This window comes from Myxine glutinosa, chromosome 1 (assembly GCF_964187855.1).
Source record: "Myxine glutinosa chromosome 1, kmMyxGlut1.1, whole genome shotgun sequence".
Lineage (NCBI taxonomy): Eukaryota > Metazoa > Chordata > Myxini > Myxiniformes > Myxinidae > Myxine > Myxine glutinosa.
In genome coordinates, this window is record NC_136261.1 from 216,794,881 (window position 1) to 216,821,114 (window position 26,234).

The following is a 26,234-nucleotide window of genomic DNA, read 5'->3' on the forward strand; positions in this document are numbered from 1 at the left end:
TGTATACAACTTACTCGATCATGACCTTGACAAAACCAATTTCCAACACCAGCAAAACCCTATAGCTTGTCTTGTACTCCATACAATTGCTATACAAGTGATCGACAGATCGTGAAGACAAGAATCCTATCTCTCATATCTCGAGCGGCAGACAGAGCACAGTATATAAAATAAGGTTACAATAATCTGGCCTCTTTCCTGACAAACGTCACATGAAAAACAAACACTTCACCGTTACAATGATTCTCCACCCAAGGATGGACATGTTATTCGTTTGTTTACCATTCCACCGGAAGCATGGCTTCGAGGCCTAACGTTAAAGGAACCTGCCAACGTCACGTGGGTCGGCGTCACTTCCTGGGCCGGGCCAAAGCCCGCGCTCGACTTGTCGGGCCGCGTCGGGGCCCACTGAGGCCCACGGAAGACCGTTGTTGCTATCGGTTTGTGGATCGTGGCCTCCCCCGCCCCCACCCCCACTGGGTGCAGCCCCACCCGGCCGGCTGCAGGTACGAGGTAAAGAAAGCCCGACGGCGGCTCGGTGTGAATGGTGGACGGAGGAATGCGTTTGAGGTTGTGTGGTTTTTTTAACTGGACGTGGAGGAATGAGACGTGTGGGACATGAAGCGAATGAGGAATTGTAACGGTTTGCGGGACACAGGTAAAAAAAACGTTTCCTTCACCGAGTGTGGTGTTATTCGCCGCATGGGTTTTATTACATTACCGGCACCTTTCGGTGTTCCGAGCGAGCTGCTTTCTGCACCCACCTGTCCGTCAACAAACTCGGTTTCCGCGCAGGTGTCGTGAATGGGCCTTGATGGGGGGGCCTCGCGGGGCCAATGACGTTTGTCCGACGTTGGTCCGACGACGATGTTGGTGCGAATGAGTCCGACTCGGTGCGTCTGCTCTCTGGATCCATGTTCGACCAATAGTTCGGGGCATGTCGTTGCCGTTATCGATTGTGTTGACGGTTCCATTGATGCTTTTGTCATTGTAATGTCGCAGTTCTAATGGGAGGGTCCAAGCAGACCCCCCCATCTCACCTTTTAGAACCACCAAGGGACGACAATCCACCAAAACTCGACCCACATGGTCGTGATTTTACAAGTTTCCACCCGGTGTCTCATTTTCACCAGACGTTGCTTCGCGGTTTTCATCTCGTATTCATGACTCTTGAAACTTTTTGAAAATGGAAACTTTTCCTTTTTTTATTTATTTTTTAAACTCACGCATGATTGCAATACATACCTGTGGAGTAAACGTACTTATTACCTCCGCCACCAAAGGTGGATGGAGGTCATGTTTTCACCCCTGTCTGTCCGTTTGTTCGTTTGTGAACAAAATATCTCAAAAAGTTGTGTACGGATTTGGACGAAATTTGGCAGAGGTGTAGCGTATGGGACAAGGACGAATTGATTAGATTTTGGTGAAGATGCAGATTCGGATCCGGCTACTGGAATTTTTAAAGTGATTCGTCACCATTGTGAGATAGGGACAAAAACTACATAGCGGGATATCTCAAAAAACTGTCGACAGAATTTGACGAAACTTGGTGGACCGATTGGGTGTCTGACAAGGACAAACATATTCGATTTTGGTGAAGATCTGAATATGGATTCGGATATGAGTTATTTAATTTTTTAAGTGATTCTTCACCATTGGGAGATGGGGCCAAAACTATACATTGTGGGATATGTCAAAAAGTTATAAATATATTTGGACGAGACTTGGTGGACTGATTGTGTGTGTGACAAGGAAGAATCGATTCGATTTTGGTGAAGATCTGAATACGGATTCGGATATGAGAATTATTTAATTCTTTAAGTGATTCTTCACCATTAAGTGATAGGGCTAAAATCGATATAAAGCAGGATATCTCAAAAAGTTGTGGACGGATTTGGACGAAACTTGGTGGACTGGTTGTGTGTGTGACGAGGAAGAATCTATTCGATTTTGGTGAATATGTGAATACGGATTCGGATATTTTGAATTATTTAATTTTTTTAAGTGATTCTTCACCATTAAGTGATGGGGCTAAAATCGATATAAAGCAGGATATCTCAAAAGGTTGTGGACGGATTTGGACGAAACTTGGTGGACTGGTTGTGTGTGAGACAAGGAAGAATCTATTCGATTTTGGTGAAGATCTGAATACGGATTCGGATATGAGAATTATTTAATTTTTTAAAGTGATTCTTCACCATTAAGTGATGGGGCTAAAATCGATATAAAGCAGGATATCTCAAAAAGTTGTGGACGGATTTGGACGAAACTTGGTGGACTGGTTGTGTGTGTGACGAGGAAGAATCTATTCGATTTTGGTGAAGATCTGAATACGGATTCGGATATTTTGAATTATTTAATTTTTTTAAGTGATTCTTCACCATTAAGTGATGGGGCTAAAATCGATATAAAGCAGGATATCTCAAAAAGTTGTGGACGGATGATTTTGATGAAATGTGATTGTGTATAGTGATTTTCTGGGATACAAAACGTAAACTGTTCACCTGGCGGAGGTATTCTCTCTACCGAGTGCCGTTCTAGTAGACTTATTTTTTGATGGATATCACTTTTAAATTTATTTATTTTTGGAAAACTAATGGCATACTTTTTGCAGTCACCACGTAAAAACGAACTTGTGGGCCGACTGCCGAGATTGTTTCCATGTCACATGAGAAGGACCGACTTTGGTGACAAAGAGCAACCATGAGCTTTGGTGAAGTGGCTCGAAGCAAGTCAATGATTTCTTCTCCTATGGTAGTGGGGGTCGGCTGATGGACGTGCATGGTATCGGTGGTAGATTTGATGCAACGATGACCTTTGGATAAGGGAATGTATCTCGAGTAGTTTGAATTGTTGTGCAAATGTTAGCTGAGCTTGTGTGACGGCTACTGTTTGGGTTGTTTACAAGTGTATATCATCCATTACGATTTTTGACAACATGGATACAGAAGGGAAAACTGGAAATTTGGAATGAGGAGGGACTGGGGTGGGTTAACAAAGGTAGAGAAGATCATCGTTTTGCATGGCAGATGATCTGAGATGGTGGTTAACAGCTGCCTTGAAGACCTGGAGGAAAGAATGCGATTGCAGAGAATGTGTGAAGTTGGTTCCACAAGTGGAGGTGTGCAGTGATCTTGGACTTAGGTAGTTTACCGGAAGGGAGTTGGTGGTGGACTGTGTGAGCCCTGCAGCAACCTCGGAGGGCGAGGGGGGAGGGGCGGCAAAGCATGGAAAGAGAAGAGGGTGCAAGACCAGAAAGGAGGTGGTGGAAGACAGAGAGACCACCGACTTGTCTGCAATCACAAAGTGATAGACTATGCTTCATCGTGGGAGATTGCAATAACCTTGAAGGACTTGGTTTCCACGGCGTCAAACTGAACGAGATGTGAGTCACGGGAGCCAGACCAGAGGGGAGAGCAGTACTCGATCAAACTACAGATGAAAGCCTTGTAGGTGGATAAGAGGTCAGGTGTACAACGGAGGATGCCCAGTCGGCGGTTGGCTCTGGAGGCCAACGTTGAAATGTGGTTTGCCCATGAAAGATCATGGCTGATAGTGAGACCCAGGAGTTTGAATAACTGTACTTCCCCAAGAGGATTGTTAAGAAAGTATATTTGGGGGAGAGGGGGTGTGGTGGGTGGATTGCCAGACTGTCGTGTGTGTGTGTGTGTGTGTGTGTGTGTGTGTGTGTGTGTGTGTGTGTGTGTGTGTGTGTGTGTGTGTGTGTGTGTGTGTGTGTGTGTGTGTGTGTGTGTGTGTGTGTGTGTGTGTGTGTGTGTGTGTGTGTGATTTGTGTGTGTGTGTGATTTGTGTGTGTGTGTGATTTGTGTGTGTGTGTGATTTGTGTGTGTGTGTGATTTGTGTGTGTGTGTGATTTGTGTGTGTGTGTGATTTGTGTGTGTGTGTGATTTGTGTGTGTGTGTGATTTGTGTGTGTGTGTGTGTGATTTGTGTGTGTGTGTGTGTGATTTGTGTGTGTGTGTGTGTGATTTGTGTGTTTGTGTGTGTGTGTATGTGTGATTTGTGTGTATGTGTGATTTGTGTGTGTGTGTGATTTGTGTGTGTGATTTGTTAGGCTTGAAAGACATATTCCAAGACACGCTTGTGGTTTTTGTCCAGATCTGAAGAGAGGGAAGAGGCTGCAGACTGCCTATCTGAAGGATGAGGGATGTCACGGCACAGGGTGGAGTCATCAGAAAATAGATAAAGGGAGATTTTCCAGTGAGATGGAGGCAAACAAAAACGATATATAGTATGATATCTCAAAAGGTTGTGGACTGATTATGACAAACTTTGGTGGATGAGTTGGTTAAGTGGCCCTGAATGGATTTCTCAACCCAACCCATCCTTTTCAGGCTGGAGTTCCCCAAGGTAGTGTTCTGGGCCCTGTGCTTTTTCTGGTCTTCATTAATGATCTCTCTGACTCTCTTGAAAATCCTCTCTATCTCTTTGCTGATGACTCCACTCTCTGCCGCTCCATTCCTCATCCCTCAGATCGGCAGTCTGCAGCCTCCTCACTCTCTGCAGACCTGGACAAAATCACAGACTGGTCAAACAAGTGGAACATGTCTTTCAATCCTGACAAATCTCACTCTCTTACGATGTCTCTCTGAAAAGACCGACTGGACAACCCTCCCATCCACTTTCTGAATAATCCTCTTGAAGAAGTTCTGTCACACAAGCTTTTGGGTCTCACAATCTGCCATGATCTTTCCTGGGAAACCCCCATTTCCAGGGTGGCCTCCAAAGCCAGTCACCGACTGGGCATCCTCTGTCGTGCGAAGTCCTTCCTTGGCACACCTGAGCTCCTCACCACATACAAGGCTTTCATCCACAGCTCAATGGAATATTGCTCTCCCCTCTGGGCTGGTGCTCTTGCCTCACTCCGAGCTCGGATTCACACTGTTGAAACCAAAGCTTTCGGAATCATTGGAATCTCCCGCAATGAAGCTAACTCCGAGAGCCTTTCACTCACTCACCGCAGGCAGGTTGGTGGTCTTTCTGTCTTCTACCGACTCCTATCTGGCCTAGCTCCCCCAGCTCTATCTGTGCTCTGTCCCCCAAATATTCCTTCAGATCGCACAAGATCTGCCAGCAACCCTCTTCTGGTGAAATTGCCAAAATCAAGACTCTCTGCTCACCTTCACTCCTTCATTCCTCTTTTCTCCCGCCTCTGGAACAAACTCCCTCACTCTCTTCAATCCCACTCCTCCCTCCAGGTCTTTAAAACAGCTGTTCACCACCATCTCTTATCTTCCACCATCCAAAACCTTGATCTTTTACATTCTACCCCCGTTGATTCACCCCAGATCCACTTTTTTTGAAATACCGACTTCTTTCCTGGAAGTCATAAGTGTCCATGTGTTTTATACCTCTCCAACCTCCCCCCCCCCCTTGTGAGTCCGCCCCCACCCCTTTCCCATGTTTCCTCCCCCCAAGCCACTCCCTCCCACAGATCTCCTGATGTCCTTGTTCTCTGCTGTTGTGCTTGTGTGCTTCCCTCTCTCTCCCCATCTTGTCTCCCGCTCCCTTCATTGTATGTTTTGTGTGTCCGTTTTTTTTTGTTTTGTGAATAATGTTAGCTCTTACACGAGTGCGAAGATCATAGTTTTATTATTATATATTATATTATAATTATATATATTATATATATTATATTATAATCGAAATATATCAGCCTGGTGTTGGCTTAGCGGTTAGGGTGCAGGCTTGGGATCCTGGATTCGAATCCCGGTCGATCGCTGAATTAACGCCAGGGGGTTGACTCAGCCTGTCATCCTTCCGAGGTCGGCAAATTGAGTACCAGCTTGCTGGGATGAATGATCCCGGTGTGTACCCCGGCTTAGAATAGGTACACCGTATCCCTGCGCATCGTAAGAGGCGACCAAGGGTTGGCGTCAGGAAGGACATCCGGCCATAAAAACATTGCTTCAAACAGGGAACCATGATTGTCATGGGGCCCGCAAGGCTAACCTGACACCGCTGGAGCAAGGCTAAGCCCCGCTGCAGCGGGGAAAATGGCCTTAAAACGATCATTCATATCTATATTATAATAGCCGTAGAAAATTATTCGATCTTGTATACAAAAAAAAAGAAAAAAAAGTGACGAACCAAAATCTATTCGGCTTGTTAAGTCTGGATGCAAATCCGGCCTGTCGGTGGTATACAAAATGCATACTCTTAAGCCCGGCGGAGCTATGCGCCCTTGCGGGTGCTGTTCTAGTTATTTTTGTATCGGTTTAGGTGCTGAACAAAAGCATCTTCTTGGCTGCAATTTTTTATTGCATAACAAACGTGTTTGCAGCTCAGGTGGTCATGATGCTTTTGTAACTGGTCTCGCTTATTCATGAAGGCCGTGCGAGGTGCTGGTGTAATCGGTCTGTCAGTGAGTGTGTGAGTCCGCATGCAAATTTACTTTATTGCAGATCATTATGTGACCCTTTCTTCCTCGCGAGGCTATGCATTAAACGCTCAGTCTTGTTACTAAACCAACTGTGTTGCTTTTGTTTCATTCAGCGAAGGATTCGGTATTTGGGTTTGTTGAGCCAGTTGAAGGATTGTGGTGTTTGGTTATTTAATTATGAGGCTCTAGGCTTGACTACATTCCATTTTCACTTTATTCCCATAAGAGCACTTGGTTCATGAAGCTGAGATCCCAGGTTAAAATCCCATTTACTGTATCGATTTGTCCATTGCTGTATACACGTACCTGGTTCATGTTAAAGGCCATGAATGTCACCCAGTCCTTGTAATTTTTTTTTCTCACCTGAAACGAAGTTCTTATTATTCCTTATTCGGAGTCCTCATGCGGAGTCCTTATGCGGAGTCCTTATGCGGAGTCCTCATGCGGAGTCCTCATGCGGAGTCCTTATGCGGAGTCCTCATGCGGTGTCCTCATGCGGAGTCCTCATGCGGAGTCCTCATGCGGAGTCCTCATGCGGAGTCCTCATGCGGAGTCCTCATGCGGAGTCCTCATGCGGAGTCCTCATGCGGAGTCCTCATGCGGAGTCCTCATGCGGAGTCCTCATGCGGAGTCCTCATGCGGAGTCCTCATGCGGAGTCCTCATGCGGAGTCCTCATGCGGAGTCCTCATGCGGAGTCCTCATGCGGAGTCCTCATTCGGAGTCCTCATTCGGAGTCCTCATTCGGAGTCCTCATTCGGAGTCCTCATTCGGAGTCCTCATTCGGAGTCCTCATTCGGAGTCCTCATTCGGAGTCCTCATTCGGAGTCCTCATTCGGAGTCCTCATTCGGAGTCCTCATTCGGAGTCCTCATTCGGAGTCCTCATTCGGAGTCCTCATTCGGAGTCCTCATTCGGAGTCCTCATTCGGAGTCCTCATTCGGAGTCCTCATTCGGAGTCCTCATGCGGAGTCCTCAGACAACATGCATTTTAAAGGCCATTTTCCCTGCTAGAGCGGGGGTTAGCCTTGCGGTCCCCATGACAATCTTCTCCATTTTGCCCTATTTTCTGCATCTCTCCTTGTTAACCCCCTTGCCCGCATTTCTTCTTCCACCATCTTTAGCCAAGTCTTTCTCGGTCTTCCCCGTCTTCTACTTCCTTCTACATTCATTTCCATCACTCTTCTCAACCAGTCACTTTCATCCTTCCTCAACACATGACCAAACCATCTCAACCTGTTCCTCTTCACAGCATCAATCACAGGCTCTATTCCCATCATCTTTCGCAATTCATCATTTGTCTTCCTCTCTCTCAATGATACTCCGCACATCCGTCGAACCATTCGCATTTCCACCCTTTCCAACCTTCGTTGCTGCTCTACGTTCATTACCCATGTCTCGCTCCCATAAATCATAACACTTCTCACACATGCAGCATACACCTTTCCCTTCAGCTTCAACGACACTCCCCTCATAATCAGCACGCCACTCAATTCACGAAACTTCTTCCATGCACATCTCACTCGAGCAACCGTTGCCGAGTCTGATCCACCTTCTCCATTCAGCATGTCTCCGAGGTAGCAAAATGTTTTCACACCTTCCAGCTTCACGCCGTCTCCAAGATCCAACTCAACATTTCCTCCATCTGCAGCTCCCTCTGTGCACACCTTACATTTGAATGTAGCTGCCACACTGGTTAATGACCCTCTCAGACCACTACATTTTTGATGAACCCACTCAGCGCACATTGTACACTGAATGGAGTTCACTCCGACACCCTTCCTACACACAGCACAGGGCCACTTCCCAGTTCTTTCCACCTCACCACATGCTTTACCACTTGCCATCACCTTCGTCTTTCCGATATTCACCTTCAGACCTTTTGTCTCCATACATTCCTTCCACGTGTTCATCTTTTCCTTCAGTCCATCCATACTTTCCGCAATCAACACCAGATAATCTGCATACAACAACTCCCACGGTAAACCCTCCTTTACGTTCTGAGCCAGCACCTCCATCACAGCTACAAATAGTAGTGGACTTAGTACCGACCCCTGATGCACTCCCACCTTCACCTCAAACTCACCACTGTTCCCGTCCTTCGTCCTTACAGCTGTGCGCGCTCTTTTGTACATTGCCATCACTACTCTGATCAACCATTCCTCCACTCCTAACTTCCTCAATGCCCATGTCAATACTTTGCGTGGAACCCGATCGAATGCTTTCTCCAGATCAACAAACCCAAGAAACAACTTCTTCCTCTTCTCCATGTACTTCTCCTGCAACTGCCTCACAATGAAAAGCGCGTCTGTCGTTCCTCTTCCTGGCATGAATCCAAACTGCATTTCGTCGATCTTCACTTTCTTCCTTATCCTTCTCTCCAACACCCTTTCCAATACCTTCATTCCATGCTCCAATAACTTTATCGCTCGGTACGAGCCACACTCCAGAGGGTCACCTTTCCCCTTGTATAGAGGGACGAGGGTACTCAGTTCCCAATCCACTGGAATGCGGCCTTCTTTCACCACCAGATTACAGATCTCTGTCATTCTCTTCACACCCCAACTTCCTGCTGCCTTCAACATATCTCCCACAACTCCCGTCGGCCCTCCCGCCTTTCTACCCTTCATTGCTTTTATCGCTTCCTCAACTTCCTTCTCAGTTATCTTCTCTGCCGGTCCTAAAACTGGGTTACTCTCTATGTTGCCATCCCATTCATTCTCTGTATTCAACAGCATTTCCATATATCTTTTCCATCTTCCTTTAATTCCATCTGGGTCGACAACGATTTGTCCCACTTCATCCTTCAAGCAACTCACCCCCATCACATCACACCTCTCTTTCGCTATCTGCTTTGCAATCCTGAATACTGCTTACTGACCCTCTTCCGAATCCAAGCGTTCTCCGAACATTTTCCTACATGCCTCCTGCGCCTTTGCTACCTCTTTCTTTGCAGACTTCCTGGCTGCCTTATAACTTTCCTGCTCTGCTGTTTCTGCTCCCGTACCCTTCGCCTTCTGCCACTCCTTGAACTTCTTCCTCTTCTCGTCAATCCTCTTTCCAACTTCATCATCCCACCACCCTATTTCCGAGTGCCTCGGTGGTCCTTTTGTCCATCCACATACCTCACCAACGGCTCCCAGCAGACTAGCTTTCATTGACATCCAACCACTTTCAAGCTCAACCACATCATCCTCGACCCTACTCAGCCTCTCTTTTAATGCCTCCCTTACTGTCACCTCTTTCAACCTCCACACCTTCATTCTCGGTTGGTACTTCACCCGCCGAACTCTCCTCGCACCTTTCACCCTTACGTCACAGACAACCAAGTGGTGCTGTGAAACAGCCTCCTCCCCCGGGATCACCTTTGTGTTCCGGAGGTGCCCCCTATCTCGCCTACGCACAATCATGTAGTCAACGGTTGTCGTTGACCCACCTGACGTGTATGTAACAAGCTTATTATCCTCTTTCTGGAACTGAGTATTACAAATCAACAAATCAGCTCCATCAGCAAACTCCAAAATCCTTTCACCTTCTCCATTTCTCACACCATATCCATAACCCCCATGAACTCCGTCAAAACCATCCATACTCCTTCCCACATGTCCATTTAGGTCTCCTCCTACCACAACAACTTCCTCATCTTTCATGTTTTCCATCAGCTTCTCTATCGCACACCAGAACTTGTCCTTCTCTTCATCCCTTCGACCAACCTGCGGAGCATATCCCGAGATGACGTTCACCAAGAGCTTTCCAATCATCATTTTCACCATCATCAACCTATCACTCACTCTAGTCACACTCACCACACTGTCTACAAACTCCTCAGAAAACAGGACACCAACACCATTCACGCCCTCCAGGCACCCTGCCACACAAACTTGTATTTCTGTCCCTGCCTACCCTTCACCATTCTCACACCACTTCCCTTCCATCTCGTCTCTTCCACACAACATATGTCCACTCTTCTTCTGACCAATACTTCCACCACTTCTCCTGATCTCCCTGTCATTGTCCCTACATTCCATGTCCCAAACCTCAGAAACCGATCTCCACTTCGGGCTGTACCCTGCCCACATGTCGTTGTAATTGTCATGGTTCTCTTTTTGAGGCAATGTTTTTATGGCCGGATGCCCTTCCTGACGCCAACCCTCTTCGTCGCCTCTTACGACACGCAGGGATATGGCGTACCTATTCTTATCCAGGGTACACACTGGGAATGCGGAGTCCTTATGCGGAGTCCTTATGCGGAGTCCTTATGCGGAGTCCTTATGCGGAGTCCTTATGCGGAGTCCTTATGCGGAGTCCTTATGCGGAGTCCTTATGCGGAGTCCTTATGCGGAGTCCTTATGCGGAGTCCTTTTGCGGAGTCCTTATGCGGAGTCCTTTTGCGGAGTCCTTTTGCGGAGTCCTTTTGCGGAGTCCTTTTGCGGAGTCCTTTTGCGGAGTCCTTTTGCGGAGTCCTTTTGCGGAGTCCTTTTGCGGAGTCCTTTTGCGGAGTCCTTTTGCGGAGTCCTTTTGCGGAGTCCTTTTGCGGAGTCCTTTTGCGGAGTCCTTTTGCGGAGTCCTTATGCGGAGTCCTTATGCGGAGTCCTTATGCGGAGTCCTTATTCGATCATTATTCCTTATTTATTAGCATTATTCCCAAATCCTTATTCTTATTCTTATTAGTCTTATTCTTATTCCCAGATCCTTAGTCCCAAACGAAGTCCTTATTCGATAGCGCGTGGTCTGTCAGTCTGTCCGTAAACACTTGCAACTTCTTCTCCGAAAACCTCTGAAGGGATTGTGACCAAATTTGACACAAATGATATTTGTTATGTTGTGACAAAAGTTTGTTCACGGCAGTAATAAAATCGGGGTCTAGGCGGGTTTACCGGGGGTCAAAGTGGATCCAGGTTTGACCCCCCCCCCCCGACCCCCCTCCCCTGACCCCCCTCCCCCAAAAAATAGGAATTTGCTTTCTTCTCTGAAACTACACACACGATTTCGATGAAACTTTATTACCACAACCGTCACCACCCGTGAGCACCCAGGGGTATTGCCCGTATGTTTATTTTATCAATGTACACGAATATCTGCATCCTACATGCGATACATTGGGTACTTGCTCCTCCTTAGAGTATTACAATTCACATTGTATAAAGAGGCTGTTTCCACATTTAATCCACCCATCGTTTCCCATACATGCTAAAATTGTGAGAACCCCAGAGTAGATAATGCAATCGCACAATCGACTTCCTCTCCTTTTTAAAACGACTGATGTGCAAGTCTGAACCAAGTACTTTGTTGTGTTTTTGCATTCTCTGCCTTGTGGTTTTTGCAGTTTTTGGTGATTTATCGGTTTTCCCCAAGTTATACAAACTGTTAGACTATGACTGTATTGGTAGAGGTTTATCACAGAATTGATCTAGATTGTGCACACATTTTGTGCCGATATGAAAATATAATGAGTAAATTTTTTTTTTATATTATTCTCTTTTGTGCTGTTTCTGCTAATTGCTTTCACAATACTTTTCTTCCCATTTGAAGTTTCTCTGATAAGGTGGTGATGGTGATGGGTGCTAACTCACCATTATACTTCAAGCAGAGATCAGTAAATTGTGGCACGTTTTTTAATTTTTATTTTAACTATATTCCCAAGAAAGAGAAATAACTGGAACGCATACCTCTGCCAGGTGAATAGTTTAATACGTTTTGTATCCCACTGAAAGGCCGGATCTGCATCCAGACCTTAGCCACATTCTAAATGGCTTGTAATTATCACCGAACCAACTCATCCACCTTGTTTCGTCTGAATCCATCCATAACGTTTTGTGATATCAGGCTATATATAGTTTTTGGCCCTTTCTCTCAATTGTGAAGAATTACTTTTATGGTGAAGATGACTGAATGGTGAAGAAGTTCATATATATATATATATATATATATATATATATATATATATATATATATATATATATATATATATATATATATATATATATATATATATATATACACACACAGTGCATTCAGAAAGTATTCAGACCCCTTCACTTTTTTCACATTTTGTTATGTTGCAGCCTTATGCTGAAATCGTTTAAATTCATTTTTTCCCCCATCAATCTGCACTCAATACCCCATAATGACAAACAGAAAACATGATTTTAGAAAGTTTTGCAAATTTATTAAAAAGAAAAAACTGAAATATCACATTGACATAAGTATTCAGACCCTTAACTCGGTACTTAGTTGAAGCACCTTTGGCAGCAATTACAGCCTCGAGTCTTCTTAGGTATGATGCGACAAGCTTTGCACACCTGGATTTGGGGATTTTCTGCCATTCTTCTCCGGAGATCCTCTCAAGCTCTGTCAGGTTGGATGGGGACCGTCGGTGGACAGCCATTTTCAGTTCTCTCCAGAGATGTTCGATTGGGTTCAAGTCAGGGCTCTGGCTGGACCACTCAATGTCCTTCACAGAGTTGTCCCTAAGCCACTCATGCGTTGTCTTGGCTGTGTGCTTCGGGTCATTGTCCTGTTGGAAGGTGAACCTTCGGCCCAGTCTGAGGTCCTGAGCGCTCTGTTTCAGGTTTTCATTAAGGATATCTCTGTACTTTGCTCCGTTCATTGTTCCCTCAACCCTGACTAGTCCCCCAGTCCCTGCTGCTGAAAAACACCCCCACAGCATAATGCTGCCACCACCATGCTTCACCGTTGGGATGGTATTGGGCAGGTGATGAGCGGTGCCTGGTTTCCTCCAGACATGACGCTTAGAATTTAGGCCAAACAGTTCAATCTTGGTTTCATCAGAAACCACAGAATCAAAAGCATCAGACTGTTTCTCACAGTCTGAGTCCTTTAGGTGCTTTTTTGCAAACTCCAAGCGGGCTTTCATGTGTCTTTCACTGAGAAGAGGCTTCCGTCTGGCCACTCTGCCATAAAGCCCAGATCCGTGGAGTATTGCAGTGATGGTTGTCCTTCTGGAAGTTTCTCCCATCTCCACACAGGATCTCTGGAGCTCAGCCACAGTGACCATCGGGTTCTTGGTCACCTCTTTTACCAAGGCCCTTCTCCCCCGATTGCTCAGTTTGGCCGGGCGGCCAGCTCGAGGAAGAGTCCTGGTTGTTCCAAACTTCTTCCATTTAAGAATTATGGAGGCCACTGTGCTCTTGGGAACCTTCAATGGAGCAGAGATTATTTTATTGTAGGCTTCCCCAGATCTGTGCCACGGCACAATCCTGTCTCTGAGCTCTGCAGGCAGTTCCTTTCTACCTCATGGCTTGATTTTTGCTCTGATATGCATTATCCGCTGTGAGACCTTATATAGACAGGTGTGTGCCTTTCCAAATCATGTCCAATCAATTGAATTTACCACAGGTGGACTCCAATCAAGGTTTATAAACATCTCAAAGATGATCAAGAGAAATGGGAGGCACCTGAGCTAAATTTCAAGTGTCATAGCCAAGGGTCTGAATACTTGTCAATGTGATATTTCAGTTTTTTATTTTTAATAAATTTGCAAACCTTTCTAAAATCCTGTTTTCTCTTTGTCATTATGGGGTATTGAGTGTAGATTGATGAGGGAAAAAATGAATTTAAACGATTTCAGCATTAGGCTGCAACAAAATGTGAAAAAAGTGAAGGGGTCTGAATACTTTCTGAATGCACTATGTATGTATATATATATATATATATATATATATATATATATATATATATATATATATATATATATATATATATATATATATATATATATATAATGGTATCTGTAATCTGGTTCTCCAACCTAATGAGCGGACAACATGACGTCATCGCCATGCACGTCCACCTTGCCTGCAAAGTTGCTGCAAAGCAAAAGTATATATATATATATATATATATATATATATATATATATATATATATATATATATATATATATATATATATATATATACACACACACACACATTTTAGTATCAACTCTTTTATTTAGCTTATCTGGACATATTTTTCTAATTGATCAAGGTTCATTACAATTGGTGATTCCCCAGGATGCTTTGCAACAGACCATCCAGGGCTCAACATTAATTTTTTCCAGCATGTTCATGGGACAGGTAGGTTTTAAAATTTTACCTGTCCCATCAACCACGTCCAACTATTGGTATTGAGAGCAAGTTGGGTGATTACCTTGTGGTTGCGTACATTTGGCGTGCGTGTCGGCATTTTTATGCCTCCGTAGACGAAGTCGCCGGAGGCATTATGTTTTCAGGTTGTCCGTCAGTCCGTCCGTGATATGTTTTCATTACCGCAATAACCTGAGAACGGCTGAAGGGATCTTAGTCAAACTTGGTGCAGGTATGTATAATGAGGTAAAGATGAACTGATTAGATTTTGGGGTCACAAGGTCAAAGGTCAGAGGTCACGTCACGTAAAAATGTGATAACTTGAGAACAGCTGTATGGATTTAAAGCAAACTTGGTACAAGTATTATAATGATGTAATGTGGGTGGAGGCATATTGGTCGACATAGTGACGTCGAAGAGTGCCGTTTTAGTTAAAACTCATTTTCTTGGCAACCGTTTGTCCGATTGACACAAAATTTTACCATAGGAGCGCCTCCGCCTGTAGAATTTTCTTTATTAATATTTATGACGTCGTAGGTCACTTGGTACAGACGCCATCTTGGAAAAACGTTGCACCTCTATATCTCCGAAACTGCTCAATGGGAAAAATTGAAACATGGCTCATTGTCAAGTACTCCCCATGCTGAATATTCCATGTATCGGCCTCTAAATCGCCACAGTTTGAGCAAGAACGTCCCGGCGTATTTGGTTTCATGCTGAACTTGGTTCGGCCGCCATATTTGTTTTGACACAAAAGCCTTAAAAACCACCGACAACATGTCTTGGCGAGGGTCTGCAATCTCTGATTGCTCTTTCTAGTTCCATTATGTTTCTTTCAAGTTTTCGCCGGTGTTGACGTGATCAGATCTAAAAAGATCGTCTTGTTCACTGCTGATTACTGTGGCTTTACACTGAAGGTGTGCGTACTCACCTCCATGTTGTCTAGCTTTGGTTCAAATCCCAACGCAGCTATAAACTGTCATCCTTGTGATTACTTGGCAGTGTTATGCATCATTGTGTGTGCCATCCCTCAGATGGACGTTGAACTGGGTATCACATCTGCGGGCATTAGTTGGTAGATGTTGAAGATTTCACGGTGTCCTTCGCAAGAGTAGACGAATTATCGCCGGCATCCTGGTCAAATTAAATATTACGGCTGTAACCAGAAGAGGGCATTTTGCATCATCCGCACATTCGCGCTCTCAGCCAATGATGCTACCCCGCAGCCTTGTCCTGCATTGGGAAGCAGAGGCTGCTGCTCCTTAAATTGATATATAGGATCCTGGGTTCGAATCCCGGTCGATCGCTAAATTAACACCAGGAGGGTTGACTCAGCCTGTCATCTTTCCGAGGTCGGCAAATTGAGTACCAGCTTGCTGGGATGAATGATCGCGGTGTGTACCCCGATTTAGAATAGGCACACCGTATCCCTGCGCATCGTAAGAGGCGACTAAGGGTTGGTGCCAGGAAGGGCATCCGGCTATAAAAACATTGCCTCAAACAGGGAACCATGATTGTCATGGGGCCCGCAAGGCTAACCCCTGCTCTAGCGGGGAAAATGGCCTTAAAATGATCATTCATTCATTCATTCATTCACTCGTATTCATTCATTCATTCTCTCTGCATTCGAAGCTGATTAATTGTTTCTGCAAACAGAAGTTTCTTGCCTTGTGCATGGTTTATTTTTAGGTGCCTGTTAACTAGGCTGTTAGCCAGAAAAAAATTTTGGTGCCTTAATTTTGTCAGCAGGTGAGCCACTCTTCATTCCTCCATTCACTCTCCATCCACCCCCATTTGTTTGTGACATTCAGCTACGAGCAAACAAGCCTCATGAACGGTGCCAAATAAATGTCCATGTTACTTTTTTGTTGAGGGTCTAAGGCTTGTGGAGCTGAAACACAAATCTCACACGCAGTGAGAGAATACTGGACTTTGACTTGAGACAAGCACCACCACTGAGCTCCGGGGTAGTGATGCCATTTCTCTCTCCGCACTTGGCAGGGTAATTAAGGAGTGTGTGTGTGTGTGTGTGTGTGTGTGTGTGTGTGTGTGTGTGTGTGTGTGTGTGTGTGTGTGTGTGTGTGTGTGTGTGTGTGTGTGTGTGTGTGTGTGTGTGTGTGTGTGTGTGTGTGTGTGTGTGTGTGTGTGTGTGTGTGTGTGTGTGTCGGTTGGTTGGTTGGTTGTGCTACTCCTGCAGTTCTTTGCTGATTACATCTCGACTTCCTATATAGGATCAGCATGACTACAATTGGTGCATAGAGGTGCTTTTTGTCTTTGCTGGTTGTCTTGGGGGAGGCGGGTGCAAATTCTCCATGTACATGTACATGTGTATCGTGTAGCGCCGCCTCCAGGTGGGAGACATATTGCAAGTCTCCACCTTTTACAGTACAGTATTCCTGTCCTAACGTTTTCCAGTGCAGTGAGGTATTTTGAATAAAGTTAATAACATAACCCCCCTGGCTACTCCTGTATGGAGCGGGTGGTTATAGTACACTAAATGGCCAAAAGTATGTGGATACCCGAACATCACACCCATATGTGCTCGTCGAACATCTCATTCCAAAATCATGGGCATTAATATGGAGTTGGTCCCACCATTGCTACTATATATAACAGCCTTCACTCTTCTGGGAAGGCTTTCCACTGGATGTTGGAACATTGCTGTGGGGATTTGCTTCCATTCAGCATCTTCCCGACTACGGGCCGACACTGTTGCGGCTGCATATCGACTACAGAAGAACTGTCACGTCTCCCCTGCGGCTATGGGAGACTGACGACGACAGCAGTAGGACGAGTGGCGGCCGAGTTACGGCCATTGGCGACAGAGATACGACTGCCTGGCGACTGCATTACGACATACCACGATTTTCTGGCCAGGTATACATAGGGGTGGACATTTCAGCTCACTGCAGTATGTTCTATGGTCAAGGTCTACCAAGGGTCTCTCTACCAACATCTATCATGGATGATGAACATAGGATGAAGCTGGTCCTTCTGAATGACTTGGCAGCACTGGACCAAGATATTGCTGCGAATGACCTACTGCTGGCTCACGCTGAGGAGCAGCATCAAGAAAGAGGACAACGGAGGGAGAGAAGACATTGGGTGAGGCCGTGGCTCCTGCGACGACCAGCTCTAGGGCAGTATGAGCAGCTCATGGTAGAGCTCAGGGGCGAAGACGTGCAGGGCTACAAGAACTTCACCAGGATGGAGCCAGCTCCCCTGCCTGGATGGACTCCCCTGCCGGCTCCATTCCATGGCAAGACAGGATGGTGTGAGGGTCTCCGTGGAGTGAGGTCCTGTGGTGCCGACAAGGATATGGTTTTATTGTTTGGACTTGGGACTTTTGGGAACCTTATTTTTGGGACTTTGGTCCTTTGGAAACTTTATTTATGGGACTTGGGACCAGTGGAAATAATTTGTTGGACTTTATTTCCATTCTCTCTCCCTGCAGAAAAGTTTGATTATTATATTACAATGATACATCTTTATTAACTTTCTTATTGTACATCAAACATCTTTATGCTTCATGTCATACATCATTGAAATGAATAAAGTGAAATGTAAAATAGAGAAATAAAGAAAAAAAATAAAAAATTGCAAAATAGAAACACTGTAACGGTAGCTTTAGCTGTCTGATGAGTGCCTATAGCGAGGACGAAACAGTGATTTTTGAAATTTATATTTAATACAAACAAATTTATTTGTTCATATTAAATACAAATTTGTTCATAGCACAAGTATCCAATAAATGAATCACAATGTTCATAGCACAAGTATCCAATAGCACAGCACAAGTATCCAATAGCATGATGACATGATGACTACAGCTTCAAATACACAAAACTGTACCCTGTCTACGAGCAAAGAGCGTTGTGTGAATCGTCTCCAATCGCCGGCGGTCTTATTGCAGTCTTGCGGACGTCGGAGTAAACCGCCATCCGGGCCCAGTGCAGTCGCCGCGATCCGCCATCAGTCGTAATCTAGCCGCCAGACTGTCGCACGCTGCCGCCGTGCATCCGCAATGCAGTCGTCGTCGATCTTCAACAGTCGCCATCCCACTCGGGGTGAGGTCAGTGCTTTGTCGCAATGCAGTCGCAATGGGCCGCCTGCAGTCGCCATACTGCCGCCTGACCATATTTGACTGCCCAAAATCGCCAGTAGTCGCCGAAAAATCTTGATCGCCAGTAGTCGCCAAAATATCCGCCGATGTGTGACAGGGGCTTTAGGTCTTGGACTTGTCGATGCAAAGGGTACATTAAAAAAAATGACTACCAATAAACCTGTTTGGGAGGTGGGGTGGGGTGAATGGGCTGTGAGTATCATGAGGATATATTTTCTGTTAAGTTCCACGACCACAAGATAAACTGGAACGGCACTCGGTAGAGCGCATACCTCCCCAAGGCTGAACATTTTATGTTTTGTATCCCACTGATAGGCCGGATCTGGATTCGGACCAGAACCAAAATCGAATAGGCTTGTTCTTGTCACATAACCAACTCATCCACTTGGTTTCTGTCCACAACTCTTTTGGCCCCATTTCTCAATGGTGAAAAGTCACTTTTAAAATAAATTGTAAAATTCTTGTATCCAGATCCAGATACGTATCTTCACTGAAATCGAATAAATTTGTCCTTGTCACACACCCAACCTGTCCACCAAGTTTTGTCCAAATTTGTCCACAATGTTTTGAGATATCTTGCTACATATTTTGGCCATAATTAAAAATTCCATAATCCTGATTCGCATCCGGATCGTGACCAAAATTACGTGTTGCTGTCCTTGTCCCGGTTACATACATAAACAAATAATTCAGAACAATTGCTTCAAAACTGGCCAAAAATCGTGCAACAAACAGACAAACAGATTCTGCAGACCAACATACTTGGCGAAATACTTTTGCCAAATAACAAACACAGACCGGAGTGAAAACATAACCTCCATCCAGCTTTGGTGGCAGAGGTAACTTTCCTCAATTTTTGCATCTATTGGTGAAAGGAGAAGTCTGTTCGTGTTTGTGTGTGATATAAAAACGGCCGCCACTGGAATGTACTATCGTTAACAGTAAATGGTAAGAACCCGACTCTTCTCATCCACGGATATATCTCATATTCTTTTATTTCCTTGAATATGATTTGCATTTCGGAACAGAACAATTATTATTAGTGTTGCAGGTTATTGCAGGTTTAAAATCGACATTGTCAAAAAGCTTCAAAATCGACATTGTCAGAAAGTGGTGAGCGAGCACATCCCTCCAAAATGGTGAGCACATCCCTCCAATGATGGTGGCTACCTCTTATCGTTCATCCAGAGCATGCTTTGACCATGTGGGCAGTGAGAGCAGCCACGTGTGTGTGGAACCCCAGGGTGCTTTGAGAGCTGGAGCTCAACCCAGTGCAGCTCACCACTCCCGGCGCATCCCCACTTTCTCTCAACCACCCACGGCACTTCGATGCCCAGTAGTGTCTCACGGGAGTACTTGCATTCCCTCTCTTAAAGGCTTAATCCGGAGCACACCTACTTGCGAACTGTACTGTACTGCTCTGCTGCCTGAGGGAAGTGCTGTCTGGCTCTCATAGGGAGTCGGACAATACGGGAATAACGGGAGGAGTAAGTTGGTGGGAATGGGGATTGAGGGGGGAACAGGGAACCTGTGGGACACATAACCTTCTCCACTTTTCTAACTGCATTATTCGACCCAAAGCTTTTGTTTTGAGACAAAAAATGTCCATGAAGGTCATACACATGTATGTAGTATGGTAATTTATACAAGTCATGAAAACATGAGGGGGTGCCGATCTATCCCTTTCCAGTTTCCATTTACTTTTCAATTTTTTTGTTGGAATTTTGATTTGATATTATATATATATATATATATATATATATATATATATATATATATATATATATATATATATATATATATATATATATATATATTATGTCGAGTAGCATATATATATATTTACTATCGGGTGGAGCACCATGCTAAAGTGTCATATGTTTGCTGGCTCCTTAAACACGTCATAAGCTGGCTAACTGCAAAGTTGAGAAACAGAATGGGGATTCTTTGCTCAACTTGTATTGGCTTGACAAAGGGAAACTGAGGTATAGCACAAGTTTATTGATATAAAAATATCGAGTTAAACACTTGATACTCTTGGGAGTCATAAAAAAAAATACAATCTGAAAGTTGTCTTAAACTTTATGGTCTGTTAGGGCTTTGTGATGTGTATTATTGCCCTTGCCAGAGGAGAGGGTATTGCATTTGAGTCGGTTTGTCTGTCTTTGTCTGTCTGTCCTTGCAGAATAAATATGATTTTCTCTGCAACCGTAGGTCCAGTTGACAGGAAATTTTCACCATAGGTGTGCCTCCTCCTGTATAATTTTAATGATTATGGCGTCATAGGTCACGTGGTACGATCGCCATATTGGAAAAACCGAAAAACCTTGCACATCTATATCTCGGAAAACATTGCATAGAAAAAATTGAGACATGGCTCGTTGTTCAAAAAAAAAAAAAAAAAAACTCCATGGGGAATAACATGTTAAGGATGATGTCATAGGTGCCTCCATTATGACGTCATAATTGGACAAGAACGAAACTTCATCTGATAATTTCTTGAGCGTCATCTATAATGATGACGTCATTGGTGACGTGGTTCAGCAGCCATATTTGTTTTAACACAAAAGCCTTAAAAACAAACTAAAAACATTCTGGCGAGGGTCGGCAATCTCTGATTTCGCTTTCTTGTTCCGTTCTGTGTAACCCACCGGGTTGTGATTTTGATGTCATATGATATAAACCTGGTTTATCATCAGGAACATTGTAATGTTTGCTGTTGTACTATCCTTGGTATTTGTTTGATGACACTTTATAGAGATCTCGTCTCACCATGGGATCATTATTGTGACTCATTTATGCAAACTAGCTGTCATTTTGCCAAAGGAGAGTATCGACATTATTTATAACTCGTGATGGATTAAATACAAGGGATATGAGCATATATGGATGCATATAAGAAAACCTTTTTTTATGCAGTTGTCCCAAGCTGCCAAGCTAAGGTAACTTGTGAGGCAGGTGGCTGAGTGAGCTTAACTTTAAATAGAGAAGTAGAGGGCGTGTGCGTGCGTGCGTACGTGAGGCAAAGTATGGTTTTGAAAAACCTTTTTGACTTCAAAAAGCTGATCTGTGTGGCATTCCCATCTAGAAACTGACGTCATGATCTGAGGGTGAAATTGCATCTGTTTGTCACCCCCTCCTCCCGCCCCCATTGTTTGGAAGAATACCTGATTCTTCTTTTTCTCCTACGTGTAATGCTACTCGACATAACAGGAAACCTTTTGTCCGACACAACAACCCCGTCAACAACAACCTTGACATCACGAGAAAATGTCCTTGCCACCAACTCCTTTGGTAATCTCCATCACAGGTTTGTAGATTGTGCACCGATGACGTTGTTCTCATCCGTACTTCTGGTTGATGCATAACAAGTTTACGTTTATTCTTTTTTAAAGGAAAGAGAATGTGCTCCTGTCTGTCGCAGACTCGGTAGTTGTGCTCCATTTGTTGGCGCATTTTTCTCTTTTGGGTGTGTTTTTTTTTTATTTTATTTTTTTTCCTCCCAAGTGTGTTCTTGGGCAAGGCGTACTGAAGTAGCTCTGCTTGAAAGGGTGGAGGGAGGGGCGTGGTGGATGGGGTGGAGTTAAAGTTTAGGAAGAGCTTGGGTTGTGCTGGTTTTGGCATCACAAAGCTGGAATGTAAGTTTCCGCGAAAAAGCTATAACTAGTATGCCTTATACAGGGTTGACGGCCCAGACGAGCATCCTCTAACCGTGTTACCTGTGCAACAACAAGACCTGGCTGAATAAGTATCCCAGTCCTAATTCTCCACGGTGGATGCGCATGATGCCAAGGTGTTCGCTTCCTCTTCGAGTGCGTGGGCCTTTATCTTGAAAAGGCCAAACTGCAAGAATGTGCAGCGGACTCTCTGGACATGTAATCCTCGTAGTTATTGTTTGAATTTATTTTTTTTGTCGATGTGAGCGTTTGCATACATGCTCAGTCGATCTTTTATTATAACTGTTTCTGTCCTTGACGGACAAGAGGTTATCAAGCAAAAACGTGGATGGTATTTGATTGCATCTGATGATTCTGCCATGAAATCTTCTCTGCTTGGGAAAGGTCAGTACTTGGATGGGAATACTCATGTTGTCGGGATGCATAGGCAAGGTAAATTAATTTAGGTTTGCTTGATTAATATGTTTGTTACTTCTGAATTTAATATAAAACGGTGATCATCGACCGTACCTCCAGTCCACTGTCAACCCTATTCCTAAATAGATGCACTGATAATTGATATTCATCATCAGTAATTATCACCTCTGCATACCGAAGGTGGGCGGAGGTTATGTTTTCACCCCTGTCTGTTTGGCTGTGAGGCGTGAGCAGGATATCTCAAAAAGTTATTGACGGATTCATACGAAACTTGGTGGACAGGTTGCGTGTGTGACGAGGACGATTTGATTTTGATGAAGATCCGTATCCGGCATATCTGTACGATACATAATATATTGTTGTGGATATGAGGATTGTATTTTTTTTATTGTGTGTTGTATTAATATTGCTTTAGTCTGGACCCTCCTGCCTCCAGTGTTGTATAAAGGTCAAAGGGCGTTCCCGTAGTTAATTCCATAAAGCATACACGTTAGCCAATCATAGATTTCCCCCCTGGTTGATAGATATATCTTTATTATGTGTATTAGGGTAAGGCCTTGTTTTCCATTAAGATGACACTCCATTGCACTGCATTAAATAAGAGTAGATCCCCTTCCTTTCACTTTCCCCTTTCATCATTGCCAAGCCTCGATTGCAAATTACATCCCCTCCAAAACCACCATTGAACATGTGCTCGGATCGGGGAAGAAAGGCGGGTCCCCACCTCGTCATAGAGGGGAGGAGTGAGTCAGCCCCACTCAACCAACCACGAACAAGGGGTTGGACTTGGAGAGGGTGTGGAGAGAAACATCAAGGAGGTTTGCGAAGGTTGAGGGGCGGGGCCTATATAACCTGCCGCGGGATGCTCCCCAAGCAGATGAGCTTTGACAAGAGTACATGAGATCACCCAAGGAAGCTTTGTACACAGCAACGGCTGATCAAGTGGGCCGATGGTTGTTCCGGAGCTGGTGCTTTTCCGAGCAGAGTCCGAGGCTGGCATTTGAGCAAAAGAACATAGAGAACATTAAGGAGATCATCATCCAGGGAAGCACAAAGCCTGTTGTAGTCCTGGCAAAGCACGCGACGTCCACAGCAGCAGCAGCAGCAGCAGCGGCGGCCACAGCAGCAACAACACTCAACAGCCGCTTGGGGCCTGGACGGCGGTTTTGAGCAGGGCCGCGAAGGAACTGCGGCTGCTAAACGCGCCGATCGTGCTGCAGGACCCCTAGGACCTTCCTTTCCCTCCAGCCATCCCATCCACCTCCTGCCTTTCCATCCTTTTGGTGTACGTGAGTTTGTTCTGTTTGTTTTGTCCCTGGGTAGTTAATTAAGCTCGTATAAGCTAGCGTTGCACTGTGTCTCTAAAATCTTCTGTATATTATTTTCTTATCTTTCCTTCTCCTTGGTTATTTTTGGGTGTAAATAGAAATAAATTATATTCGTATTTCCAACCTTTTTTTTCGCCTTCTTCTTCTTCTTCTTCTTCACATCCGTGTCGCTTTTGTCTTTTCCATATTGAATAGCTGTGGCGCGATCCGGCCAACGTTCGGGAATCGGGTTAATCGGGGTAACTGTTAGGCCGCGGTGCCATCCGCTCGGCAAACCAACATCCTTATCCGCGGGCCGTAACAATTGGTGTCAGGAGTGGGATACGAGGCCCGAACCAAATTTTTAAAACATCTAAAAGAAAAAATTGGGTCAAAATTTGGAGCGGCCGAAATTTGTTTTGTTTTACAAAACCCGAATTTTGAAATCGCGCCATGGCTGGTCAAGGCGACGGGATGTCGGTGGGAGAGATAGACGGGGTAGAATCGACCCAGGACCTGGGGGAAATGTATGTGGAGGAGGGCAATGAGGAGGTGGTTGAGGAGGTTTCAGGCGCGCAAGATGGCGCTCTCACGCACGAGGTTACGGGCGCGCAAAATTGCGCCTCGCACATGGCTACGGCGGCCGCGCCCGCCGCACAAGTGGGAGGGATTGACATGCAGGCCCTCATTGCGCAGCTACAGGCAGCTGTACAGATGAGTATGGGGAGCCAAATTGAGCGATTGGGAGACCAAATTGGAGGTTTGAAAAACAGTATGGGGGCAATGAGGGACGAAGCGAGGGGTACCGGTGAGGGGTTAGACAAGAAATTTGAGGGGTTAGACAAGAAATTTGAGGGGTTAGACAATGGGATAGAAGGGGTGAAACATGGGTTAACGGGGGTGGAAAATAGAATGGCTGCCCAGGAGAATCAGATAGAGGGGGTGAAAAATGGGTTGGAGGGGTTAGAAAACAAGATGGGAAATAGGGGAGCAATCCGCCCGAGAAATTAAACAAATGGGAGAGCAGATAGAGGAGGTGAAAATCGGGGTAGAAACCAAATTGGATGCTCAGAGGGATGAATTGGGACAGATGAGGGTGGAATCTACAAAAGAGAGGGAGGAGATACGACGAGGTGTAAGTGAGGAGGTCTCGGGGGTATGCAAGGAAGTAAAGCGAGGTGAAAAGCGTATGGAGAAAGAGGTGAGAAATGGGACGGCAAAGTTACAAGGGGGCATAGAGGACCTGACGGAGGAGGTGGAACAGCTGACGGTGGGACAGACAGACGGAGTTAGTGGAGCAGGTTCAAAGGAACACTGCGGTACTAGGAGGGTTAAAAGCGAGACAAAACGACATAAAAAATGACTTAATAGCGACACAGAGGCAATGTCAGATGGTACGTGAGGGACTGACAACGAGGTTGGACGAGGTGACAGAAGTAATGGAGACGAAGGACCGGGAGGTGAGGACGCACATAGAAACGGTCAAGGTAGCCTTGGAGGACGAGATAGAGGAGACGCACCGGGAAATAAAAGAGGTGAAGCAAAAGTTAAAGGAGGTGGAAGAGGGGGTGAGTGAAATTAAGAAGAGACGGACGGAAACTAAGAGAGAAATACAGGAGGAGGTGATGGAATATGTACAAGGTCGGTGCTCAACTCATAATGGTGTGCTCACTAACCAAATAAAGAGGTTGCAGGTGGTGAAGGAGGTGCGGAGACGAGGTGCTAAGGTGAGTGGCGATATATTCGGAAATGTAGATGATGTGAGGGGAGCTTGTCGGCTTGGGGGTTGGTGTGGACCCGGGTGTTCGTGAGAGGCCGCTGGTGAAGTGTGTGACAGGTACGGTGTGCGAAGGAGGAGGTGTGCGAGAATGTCCGACTCTGGGGTGTGTGTGAGGAAAAAGTGCGCGCCAAGGAGTGAGTGTGCTGTCGAGAGTGAGTCGGTCGTAGCGCGTGTGCGAGGGAGCACATAGAAGCGCGTAGTGAGGAGTGTTACAGAGGATGTAACCAGACAGTGTACACCTGTGGTGAGTGTTACGGAGGGAGTAACGAGAGAGTGTGCGAAAGAGGATGCGTGAGAAAGGTGTATAACGGACGGGTGCATGGGGAAAGAGTGCGCTGTCAAGAGTAAGGGAGAATGCACGCCTGTGGTGAGTGTTACAGAGGATGTAACGGGAGAGTGTGCGCAAGAGGATGCGCGAGAAAGGTGTGTAACGGACGGGTG

At 45.3% G+C, this 26,234-nt stretch overlaps 1 protein-coding gene across 7 annotated transcripts in view; it reads left to right on the forward strand.

The window, feature by feature from the left end:
- Positions 1-352: 352 nt before the first annotated feature.
- The window catches only part of PTPN4 (protein tyrosine phosphatase non-receptor type 4), a 146,266-nt gene continuing 120,384 nt past the window's right edge, over positions 353-26,234 (forward strand). For 2 of the 7 annotated variants that reach the window (XM_068126465.2, XM_078783561.1), the window contains exon 1: positions 22,205-22,250. The gene's annotated coding sequence lies outside the window, so the exon portion shown is untranslated. Of the gene's footprint in view, positions 659-22,191; positions 22,674-26,234 lie in introns of those variants that run through there. The other 5 variants (XM_068126473.2, XM_068126433.2, XM_068126451.2 and 2 more) reach the window with 5 other exon arrangements.